The 11,786-nt window shown below is 36.3% G+C and overlaps 1 non-coding gene across 1 annotated transcript; it reads right to left on the bottom strand.

The window, feature by feature from the left end:
• Window positions 1-2,531: 2,531 nt before the first annotated feature.
• Window positions 2,532-2,657, bottom strand: LOC138829357 (U6atac minor spliceosomal RNA). The gene has a single exon (XR_011372562.1). It is a non-coding gene; the product is annotated as a U6atac minor spliceosomal RNA (small nuclear RNA).
• Window positions 2,658-11,786: the final 9,129 nt, after the last annotated feature.

Below are 11,786 nucleotides of genomic sequence, written 5' to 3' on the forward strand. Positions count from 1 at the left end.
TTTCTAAAGTGACTGAGGTTTGTTTTATTGTGGTTGCTATTTTATGTTTTAGCTGCACTGATCTATGAACTCAAGGTCTAATGTTTGCTGTGAAGGTACTGTAGTGCTGACCAGTACTTCCAGCATTTTTTTCCCCAGCTAGCTCCTGAACCTCAATCCTCTTATTTTATGCTTCTTGACATAGCTGATATGGCAGCCCATGCTTCCACAGCCACCTTCTTCCACTGAGATAGAATCTTATAAACTATTATGCCTAGATTGACCTTGAACCAAGATCTTTTTAATATCCGACTCTCAAGTAGCTATTATTATCAGCATGAGTTACTGAATCTGGTTACAATTGTTTGTTATTTGTCTCACTGGTTGATTTTCTTTTTGTAGAAATGGACATGTGGGCTATTTATTTTAAAGTAGCATTAAATTTTTGAGCTAACATAGATTTGTAATATAAAGTACATTCATTGTGATATTTCCATACTAGACACAGTAAACACTGAACTTTCTACTATGTTCTAATTCTATGTCTCTGTTGTTTTGAAACATTAGGTAATTTTCATTATTTTGTATTCATTTATATAACATGTCCTTCAATCCTCTTCACCCTTCAGCATCATCTGGCTTTGAATAATTATACTGAAATGAAAAGAACCTGGATTAGACAACACAATATTGGAAAGTTTAACAAGTGTGATGACTTGCGTTATTCGATTTCAACCAAGACAATGACCAAGAGAACATTATATTTTTGTAAAATGTATATATGTATTTGTATACATATATGTATACATATGTGTAATCATATGTATATGTATATTCAAACTTTCCTCTACTAATTACAGGGTCATCTGTCAATGATATCAATGTGCATGAAAATATAAGTCAAAATGTATCATAATGTTGGAAAATAATGTATGTTGAAACTGTTATATAAATTGAAGGCCATCCATGTGGGTGTGTGTATATGTAGTATGTATGTATGTATATATATATATATATATATATATATATATATATATATATAAACAGGTATTTGTGCATACATAGAGAACAGCCATGCATTGCTTAACAGTGGAAATATAGCTTTTACAAACAATGGGATATGACATTACACAAACCTCCATGACACAGCCTACAAACTGGGGCTGTATTATATATATAGGATACATATAGCCTTACATGTAGAACCATGGTGAACAGAATGATATGAGATTAAATAACACACTAATTTCATTTTAACTAAATTTTAATTTAAGTTGATTAATTTAACTTAACCTAAATTAATACACCAGTGCAACATCACTACACTTCCACTAAATTGGTTAAAATGTAAAAGCCTGATAGTATAGCAGGTGTTTGGGACAATTTAGAAACACTGCAATACTCACACCATGTTTACATGGATACAAACCTATACTGAACTCTGTTATATTTGGAAAACATTCTTACCATATGACTCTGTAGATTTGTTCTTTGTTGTTTACACATGTAATAACAGATTTCTGCTGAAATGTTCATGTTATTTTTTCTTAGTAACAATAAATTGAAAACAGCTTCTATGTGCATCTACTAGTGAGTGCAGAAATTGTGGTATATCTAAATGGTTGAACATAACTCAGTAATAAAAAGAACAAATTATTTATGCATATGCCCACCCAGAGGAATCACAAAACATTACACAAGGTAAAAAGATAAGCAGATAAAAAGAGTTGCTGTTGGGTTCAATACTTATAAAATTTCTGAAATTAGAAAGTCTGGAGGGCTCTAGGAATTCTTTGGTCTGGATAACAGAAAAACTCTATACTCAGATGCTACCAGTGATTCCATGAGTATATGTAATGTAAAATCTAACTGAATTATATGCTTTGATATGATGGTTTTATCAGATATAAATTATATATTAATAAAATATAGAGGGTAAATACTGATGAATAAAGCAGAGCCCCATTCTAGTTTTACATTCCAGACAGAGAAGTTTGAATTCAGTCTATTAAACAACTATACAAAAGAGCAATTGTGAGGTGCGAGAAGAACTTGGATTGTTTTCAGCACTAGTATTTTTTTTCTTTTTTCTAGTTGTGAAAAGTCCTGATTATATTTTTTTATTGTGAAAATACTGTACAGAGGGGTAACAATTACATGGACAAGATAATGAGTACATTTCTTATCAAGCATTGTAGCCTCCTCCTTTGTTTCCCCTTCCCATCGCTTCCCATCCTCCCCCACCCCCTCATCCAATCCTCCCCCCCAAAGTTGTAAAGTCGTTTTCAACATAACGACTTGTACCTCTCATTGTTGCAATGGGTCCACCTGTATCCCTATTTAAACAATTTGTTTTTTCCCTTCCCCTCCAAAATTATACCGGCATCAAATACAGTGAAAACAGGAGTTATACCATGGGGGAGGGACATACAAAGCAACAAAGAAATCATCTTATAAATATGTTGGAAACAATCGCATGAAAGAAAAAAAATTTGAATACATATCTTAGGGTTCATTTCCCTAACATCAACTTATCTGACCTTTTCTGCTTGAGAAAACGATGGATAGATGCCACAAAGTTGGTGGCAATGCCTTAACCGCATGTGTGTTGTCAGGCCGAAGGGCCTCTTCCATCCTTGTCAAGGGGAGTGATAACCTTCTCTCCTTTCATACAACACCCTAGACAATTTTTTAGCAAACTAAATAGATGTTGAATGCATGGACAGACAGAAAGACAGACAGACAGACAGATATATTTTGTTTTTGTAGAAATGGACATGTGGATTATTTATTGTAAAGTAGCATTAAATTTTTGAGCTAACATAGTAATATAAAGCATGTTCATTGTGATATTTCTGTACTAGGCACAGTATACATTGAATTTTCTACTTTGTTCTAATTCTTTGTCTCTAATGTTTCTATCTATCTATCTATCCATATATACATACGTACACAGATGAATAGATTTGTGAATATACCATATATACATACATACATACATAGATGATAAACAGATGAACAGATTTGTGAATATACTAATGTATATATATATATATATATATGTATACTAATTATGAGTTGATGTATTCCCTTAAAGATGATATAAATTTGCCCAATTTATATGAGAGCCAATGAGGGAAGAACTGATATTGTCCAAAAAGAAGCATACTCTTTACCTGACTTACATAACTGTAACCACTCTTTATATCACCTTTAAAATAACAATAAAGGGTTGGGAAGGTGGCTCAGTGGTAGATCGCTTGCCTTGCATGCATGAGGCCCTGGGTTCGATTCCTCAGCACCACATAAGCAAAAAAGAAAAAAGCCAGAAGTGGCGCTATGGCTCAAGGGGTAGAGCACTAGCCTTGAGCTGAAGAGCTGAGGGATGGCGCCCAGGCCCAGAGTTCAGGCCCCACGACCGGACCCCAAAAAAATAAAAATAAAAATAAATAAATTTAATTGCAAAATATTACATCTGACATTCAAGTCAGACAAGAGTAGGAGGGAAGTAGACTGCCAAATATAATAGATATCCGTTGCCCTAATAGTCTGAAACAAAAATTAAATCAAAAAAATGTCCACCCCACACATTAAGCATAAGAAAATCTACCTGCTATAACAGAATGAAGGATCTCACCATTCCAGGTCAGCTGAAAGCATGATTGGTAGGTGCACAATTTCCCTCTTGAGAGAAGTTGCTTAACCATGAAGGGCATGTCAGAATCACTATTATATTTTTTTCAAAACACCAAGGAGTTCACCAGGAAGAAGGCAATGCAGGCATGTCAAGTCAGTCCAGGCTAGTGCACAATTTCATTAACTATTCAGCATTATGAGGAACTCCTTGTTTTACATATAGGATTTGATTCCCTTCAGGACTGAAGTGGTGTGAAATCCTTGTTACACAGAACCATTGGGGACTGAAGGGCTCCAGCTAGTTCTTGTTGACACAGAAGTACTGTGTAAATGATACATGGACCAGCACCTGTCAGGAAGTTATATTACATTCAACAGTGAATCTTTATAAAATATTTTGCCAGAAATCTCACTAGATGATGTGGAAATTATTTACTGCATGTATAATAGTCTTGAAATCTGTGCTCTAATATGACACAGCAACCAGTAAATGATAGGAACAAAATGTTTCCGAAAAATGATGGATAGAATGAGATTCTATCTCACTGGTATTCTAATAAGTACAGACAAAATAAAAAGCAAATCGTTCTTCTCAACCAAATGGATCTAGAAGAAAAGTTGAGGTTGGTGATTTCCACTGAGGTCTATGATAGGGGAAATATGATCAAAGGTAAAAACTGGCAACATTATTGTGAGAAACAGTTTGTCAAGATCTGTTGAAAGGTTGGATCACGTTTGCTTAGATCTATCAATTCTTTTCTCACAACTGGATTCACATAAATATTGACCCATGTGTGCAAAGATATTTATGGCCATAATGTTTGAAAAGGAAAATACTGGAAACCATTTTAATAACTATTGACAGACAACTGAGAATTTAATTCATTCTCTACCCACACTATGGAATTCTCGGAAGCTTTGAGAAAAGAAATGAACAGATTTGCATAGAGTCCAATAAAATGAGTACCAGCATATATTTTTAAATAGAACAAAGTCAATTTCAAAAATTTTAATTTTATGTCATCCTGCTGACTGGCAATTGTTATATTTTATTTGCACATTGTTTTAGTTCCAAAGGAAGAAAGAAAAGAAAGGTAAAGAATCCATGGCATTGGGGAGGGAAGCATTGGTAAGGGAAAAACAAAAGAGGAGGTAACAATGTTCAATGTTACTCATGTAACTTGTAACCTCTCTGTACATTATCTTTACTATATATATATATATATATATATATATTTAAAAGAATACATGGCATGATTTAGCTGAATATTTTCTTCCTTTTTCTTCTTTATTCATTTTTTTCTTCTTAGATATATTTACCACCCTTTCTCTCCCCCTATTACTTCAACATGTATTGATCTGTTCCTATAAAAACTAGTGATTAATTCTAGGTACTGAAGGTATAAATATGATGTTTATTGGGAAGATATAAAAACATATAATAGTACATTACCTTGTAATAATACCACAGTAAGGAATTAATCTGAGCAGAGAAAAATTAATGGAGAACTTTGAGGAGAGAGGGGAAAACAGTAACAATAGTATAAAAGATAAATAAAATTGTCAATATAAATAATTAGCAATGTTTCATAGAGAAGAAACTATAATTTAGTATCAAATAATCACCAGAGCTGATACTCTTTGAGTAGAAGTGATAAGAGAAAGAGAGAACGAGAAAGAAAAAGAAAAATGTCTCTATAAATTCAGGGGGAAAAACTGTCAGAATTCATTGCTAAAATCTGACCCCTCAATTGGAAGGCACACAGATTATTTAAATGTTCAATTTGCTACTACGAAAATCCAAAGAGTCAGGAATGCTTCTTTTCCACCCAGGGTAATGGAGATGTCTTGGGTTGTGCTTTTGTCTATATGTGTTTGTGAACCTTTTCACCTTCCTCTCAGAATTTACAAGCTCTCATGAAACCATAGGTTAGCACAGCTTTAATATCATGGCTATTAAGCATAAAGTGCCTTTACTTCATAATTTATATTAGTGTGACCAGAGCAGAGAAATTATGTAAAGAAATTCTCTTCTTTCCTAGGAAAGAAAGGAGAAGAGACTTAAAGTACCGGGTCCAACATGAAATTATTCACAATCTGTACTGAACTATGATTGTGTGCTCATCTGCCAGTCTCTATCCACCATGAGTTAAGTATTGAGCTGCTGTGATTTTCTGCTTGTGAGGACCAAGACTATGTCCCAGATTTTAACTGTTCAAAGGAGAGAGATAATTCTTTGTTGAAAAATAGTCAATAAAATGTGATAGCAGCAATGACTGCTTGTGAGCAGTTAAATCTTCATTTGTTCAGAATTGTCCTAAAATTCTTTCTGTGTTCAAATATAGATGAATAATTTTATATGTGTTTATTACAATGAACTTCATAGACAAGCCATATTATTGTTGAGAAACATAAGGGATAAATTCCCTTTATGTTGGAATAGAAAGGAAATGTGAACTAATCATACATTCTCCATAAGACCTTGTAACTATCTCTCTCTTGGCATTTAAACTCAACCTTATGCAAATCATAACTGTAGTTAGTTTTATAGGCTTTGTTCCTTGACAAGATCTGTTTGATTTTCTTTCTAACCTCCTGTTCCATAACACTGTGCCTTACTTGATGTACAGTACTAATTTGCAGAATGAATTAATGGAAGATTGCATATCAATGAATTAAACAAGCTAGCCTTTCATACTTGATGTTTATAAGACAGGCTTTGAAGAGCTCAAGCATGCTTGTTGACTTTTGAAGAGAATTATGTTTTCTTGTAATAAAATAAACACAATGTTCATCTGGAATATCAAACTAAGTCTACATCAAAGGGACACAAGAAAACCTGGGGCTGTACAAAAACCCATCCACACAATCATCTCCAGAAATGAAAACAGGATGAGAAAGCATCTGATATCCAGGGATGAGGAAATGAGGAATTATTCTGAGCAAATGTTATAACATATGTTAAGTATTTACCTATTTTGTGACTTGAAAAATGAAAAATCATGGTTCATTGTTTTAATAAATTTATAGTCCCTTCTATAAAAGGCTTGTAGAGATGACTATGTTTGCTAAGATACTACTCTGTGTGGAGTGAAAAGCTATGGTGGAAAAACAGAAGCAGCAACTTACTATGGGTCAAGCTTGACCTGGCCACCTTTTGGGACTAGTTGAAAAACAGAACATAGTACCTGCTGTAGAAAACCTGCAGAACAGAGCTCTGTATCTATTCATACTTCTCCATTGACAGATGGGGTCCCAGCCTGAAGAGAGGAGGAGGTGGGGGACAGCCCAGCAATGGGACTGGCACTTTGAGTGATGTTCCTGTCGGTCACCAAATCACAATCTGCTCAAGAATAGGTTGCCAGGAAGATGACACTGCCATTTGACATCCCAATAATTTCCTGGGTAACATATGCAATCAGTTCACAGACCCAGCCCAGCACAGTTGGCTGGAGTCAGGGGAGGGGTGGGAAGGGGTGGAAACTTTCTGGCGCTTCCAAGAAGACAGGTGGAGAAGCTAAGGATTAAGCTGTTTGCTCAGCCAGCAAGGAGAGAGCTGTGTCAGAAGCTTCTTCAGCCTTCCTCACACTGGTCCAAATATTTTGCCTATTAACAAGCCCTAGCCCGACTACATAATAATTAATGATAATTCCAACCGCATAATCATGAGTTAATTATTTTATGTCTGTTTCTGTCCCACCAGATAGGAAACTCCTTGAAGGCAGAAAACTAAGGACTTTTTTTTTCATTTCCCTCCAAGGAAGTTTTCTGTGTGGGAGACACTGTTTAAATAACAGAATGTGCATAAACGTACTTTATAAATTATAAAGTGCCACTTAAATGCTTTGGTTTATTTTGGAAGGAATTAAGGCAAAAGGAGAAAAATACAAGTTTTAAATTTAAAAAAAGCAGGGGATTTCGAGATATCTATGTCATACCCTAGAAGCAAAGTTTCAGGCTCTGTAATAATTCTTAGTGTTGTCATGGTTCTCTAAGGACTCTCTTTTATCTTCTTATTTTTTTAATAAAAATTGAGTGTGCATTAGTGTACTTGAGTCCTCTTTGGAATGCATCAAGAGTACAAGTGTAGTCATCATGCAGTCATAAAATGTGAGTTGGAAAAATAAAAGCTATCTGTCCATTGTAGTTATCATGAACCAATCCTAGGGTATGGGGAGATTCATCGCACAAATCATGAATGTAGAATTAAAAGGATTACTCCTAGTTTTATGAAGCTGCAAAGTCAGTTAGGGTAGTTTAGGTTCCCAAGGAATATCACTGTGGAAGGAGGCCAGGGTGCCCAGGCAGGGTGAAACACTCTGGCAACCTTTGCATCCACTTGCTTCTGTTCAAAAGCATAAGCAAAGCTGGGGCCTGTCAAAACCTGTCCAGGATTTAGTGATCAACTAAACCAGAAGACACCCAACAAGCAAAGAATATTCTGAACAGGCTCCTTCCACCCTATTGGCCCACCCTAAGATGACAGCTAAAGAGTAAGCAGTAGTGAGCTCCTCCGAGATCTTGAGAGAAAGGGAAGGAGGTGAGAATTGAGAGTGCAACAGTAGCTTAGCCAGCAACGAAGCATTAAACAAAGTTCTCCTTAGCTTCTCTGAACTGAAAAGGTAAGGACTGAAGTGAAGAAGGACGTTTGTAAGAAGCCAAAAGATAAGAGAGAGCCACGGGTAAGACTTTAAGTAGATATAACATGTTGGGAGAGGCTTTAAAAATTTTCAGACACCAAACATAAAGAGGTTTGGGGGTAGACCAAGAAAATAACAGAGAAGCAGCCTTCAATTAAATAAAAGATTATAAGCTTAAACTGGAGACATGACTCAGCAGTAGAGCCTCTGCCTAGCAAGAGTGAGGCCCTAAATTTCAATGGCAATATTGATAAGAACATATTTATATATGCATACACACATTGTGGGCTTAAAATCAGGATCACTTAAGAAGGTACAGGAACAGGGAGGAATGGAGGAACAACAACTCAGAAATGCAGTGAACTAATGAGCATCTCCAAAAGGTAAATAGAAGAGAAAGAAGAGAGAATAGAATAGAATAGAATAGAATAGAATAGAATAGAATAGAATAGAATAGAATAGAATAGAATAGAATAGAATAGAATAGAATAGAATAGAATAGAATAATGGGAAGAATGGCCATAGGACCATATCTGTTTTGTGCTTTTGGGTACCCAGGGCTCACACATAGTTAAAATTATAACTACAAACATATTCAATCACATATGCAAGCGCTGGTCAGCCCCTAATAACTTACCTGAGCCTAGTAGTCGAAACTGACCAAAGAGCTGCCTGCCACTGAGCTCAGTCACTAAACAGTGAATACTGAATATTTTGCAAACTCAAATCACTTCTTTGCATGGAAATATTTGGCAGGAACTCTGTCTGTTAGCTACTTCTTTTCCTTTGTTTGTGGAGTTTGCCTGCCTGGCCCTGTCAGAACAATATATCCCCTCTGCATAAAGCAAATGTCCTCATAAAATCTTTTCCTGTACCTTTTTGCATCTGGTCTTGTTTCTATTATTTCTGGACTCAAGAACCTCACTCGTTGAATAGTGGCAGGAAGGGATTTGAGCTACGAGAGTGGCTGAAATAAGTAGCTTCAGAGGCTGAGAAAGAAAGAATTTTCTAGTCTTTCACCAAGGATTTAGAAATATGAATGTAGCATAATTTAAAATAATTTTTAACAATAGAAAGCATTGACTGAATTCTGCCTCTGTGACAGTCATTGTACCTACTACTTTCCATGAATTCATCTCATTGAATCCTCACTGCCCCTGGAAAAGATGCATGCTACTCCTCTTTTCATGTAATGTGTGAAGAACCTGAGACTACATGAGGGTAAGAGGTTTCCCCAAGGCCCATAGAACTGCAAACACATATAGACTGTCATAGACTGTCAATCATCAGACTCATTTCTTCTTTCTTTATGATATATAGTAATATCGTTTTGACCCGAGTTAGAAGAGTCAAGGGCATCTAGAATTGATGAAAGTTTCTTGTTGGAGGTAAGAATTTGAGGAGCTGGGGAAGTTTAAATCATTTGCAATCACTAATCTTAAGCTTTCCTAAGAGAATCATTGTAACATCCGTGCATATTCATCTGATTGTTCCACCTCTATTATTTCTGTCTGAGGTAAGCCATAATGATCTTTCTTCTGGGTTACTGCTATAGTCTCCTCATTTCTTCCCTTCCTTTTATTATTGTCTATTCTTATCTTGGCAACCATGGTGATTCTTTTAAAATGAAAGTCAGATTACATTACCCTTTTTCTGAAACCCATCCAGAGTCTTCATTTATCACTCACAGTAAAAGCCCAAGCTCTGATAATGGTCTCCAAGACCTCACACAATCTAGCTTTCTACCTGGCCCTTCAACATTGTTCCTTCTTGCTCCTTCTGCTCTAGCCACAGTCATCCCTGCCGTTCCCAAACCCATTCCATTCTCTGGTCTCCCTGTCAGGTACATTCTTCCCCTAAACACAAACACACACACACACACACACACACACACACACACACACATTTCCCCCTCACTTCCAACAAATGTCAGAAGTTTCTGATCAAGTATCACTTTAAAATTGAGATCTTCCATTAGGTCAAAAAACAAACTTTACAACTTTTTTGGGGGGGGAAGGGATAGAAAGGGGAAACAAAGGACTCGAGGCAACAATGCTTGTTAAGAAACATACTCGTTACCTTGCCCATGTAATACCTTACCCCTCTGTACGGTACTTTAGCAATTAAAAAAAAGATAATACAATATAATAAAATATAATATATATGTATATATATGTATAAATTGAGATCTTCCTTCCATTTCTTGGAGTTCATTTGGTAAAATGTTATTTTATATGATCGTATGCACATGGCTATTCATTTATTTGTCTTTGGTAGAGTAAAAGGGTGACAGAGATAGGACAAAGGGTGAACAAATACAGCAGTGGTATTCACTAGACACCATTTGGAAAACCAACTGTACAACTTGTGGGTGGTATGGGAGGGAAAAACTGGGAGAGAGCAAGGAAGCAGTGACATGGTCCAAAAATAAATGTACTCATTACCTGACTTATGTAACTAACCCCTCTGTCCATCACCTCTACAATTACAATAAAATATATTTTAAAAAATGAAATGTACTCATTAGCTGACTTATGTAACTGTAACTCCGCTGTATATCCCCTTTTTATTTGCTCACCACAAAATGGCTCTACCTCTCTGTACCTGTATTCACCTGTCCATATCTTATTATTTTTCCCTAGAGATGATCACTTTCTCATCTTCTAATTATGTATGTGTTTCTTACTGCCTCCTCTCTTCAAACCTGAACCTCATGAAAGCTGTTTGTACATTGCTCTATCTATCTCCAATGGCTGGAACAATGCCTACGGTGGCATCAATACACATATGTTTACTGAATCAATGCAAAACAGGTTGGGTGCTAGTGTTGGTATTTCCTGAATAGCATATTATGTGTCATGAAAAAAAGTCACCTTATTGTGAGAGAACGAAGTGGGGCCTCTGGTGGGAAGGGCAGGGCCCAGGATTCTAAGTCAGGGAACCGAGGACAGCAACAGATGGGGTAGGACGGTCGATAGCAACAAAGGAGACGCTGAGATCATTTCATTCCATTATAAGAAGCTGGGAGGAGAATTCTCAAGAACAATGAACAACCCTCTTTGAGGCCTGTTCCTTCTGCTATTGACGTATGGAAGCCTAGGGACACACTTTCCGAGAAAATCCTTATAACCCATCACCGTGCAATCAATTGGAGCTCTTGAGTAGAGGGAGGTGATGAGAAGCCTGAGCTGTCTGGATTAGAAGCCATCCAATTAGATGGCCAAGTGCTTTGCAAAGCCTGTGGCCATGGCACAGGCAGTTAGGTCAATGAATCTCATCAAGTCCAGGTGCGTGGAGGAACGCGCTCTTTGAAATCACTGCACTTCTTCGGAGAACTTAACCATTCACGTCAGTTCACTTTCGGTAAATCACATCATCGCATGCTGTCTGATGTAAGTCTTCAAAAAAGGTACATCTGAGAACGCGGAGGTGATTTTTAGGTCAACTATAACATGGTTAATTATGTCTAATGTGGAAGTCCAATTTAAAGCCATCAAAACAGCATTCTTTTTTTCAAGAATGCCAGGTGTG

The sequence above is a fragment of the Dipodomys merriami genome, unplaced genomic scaffold (genome assembly GCF_024711535.1).
Source record: "Dipodomys merriami isolate MVZ:Mamm:240054 unplaced genomic scaffold, mDipMer1.0.p SCAF_17, whole genome shotgun sequence".
Taxonomy (NCBI): Eukaryota; Metazoa; Chordata; class Mammalia; order Rodentia; family Heteromyidae; genus Dipodomys; species Dipodomys merriami.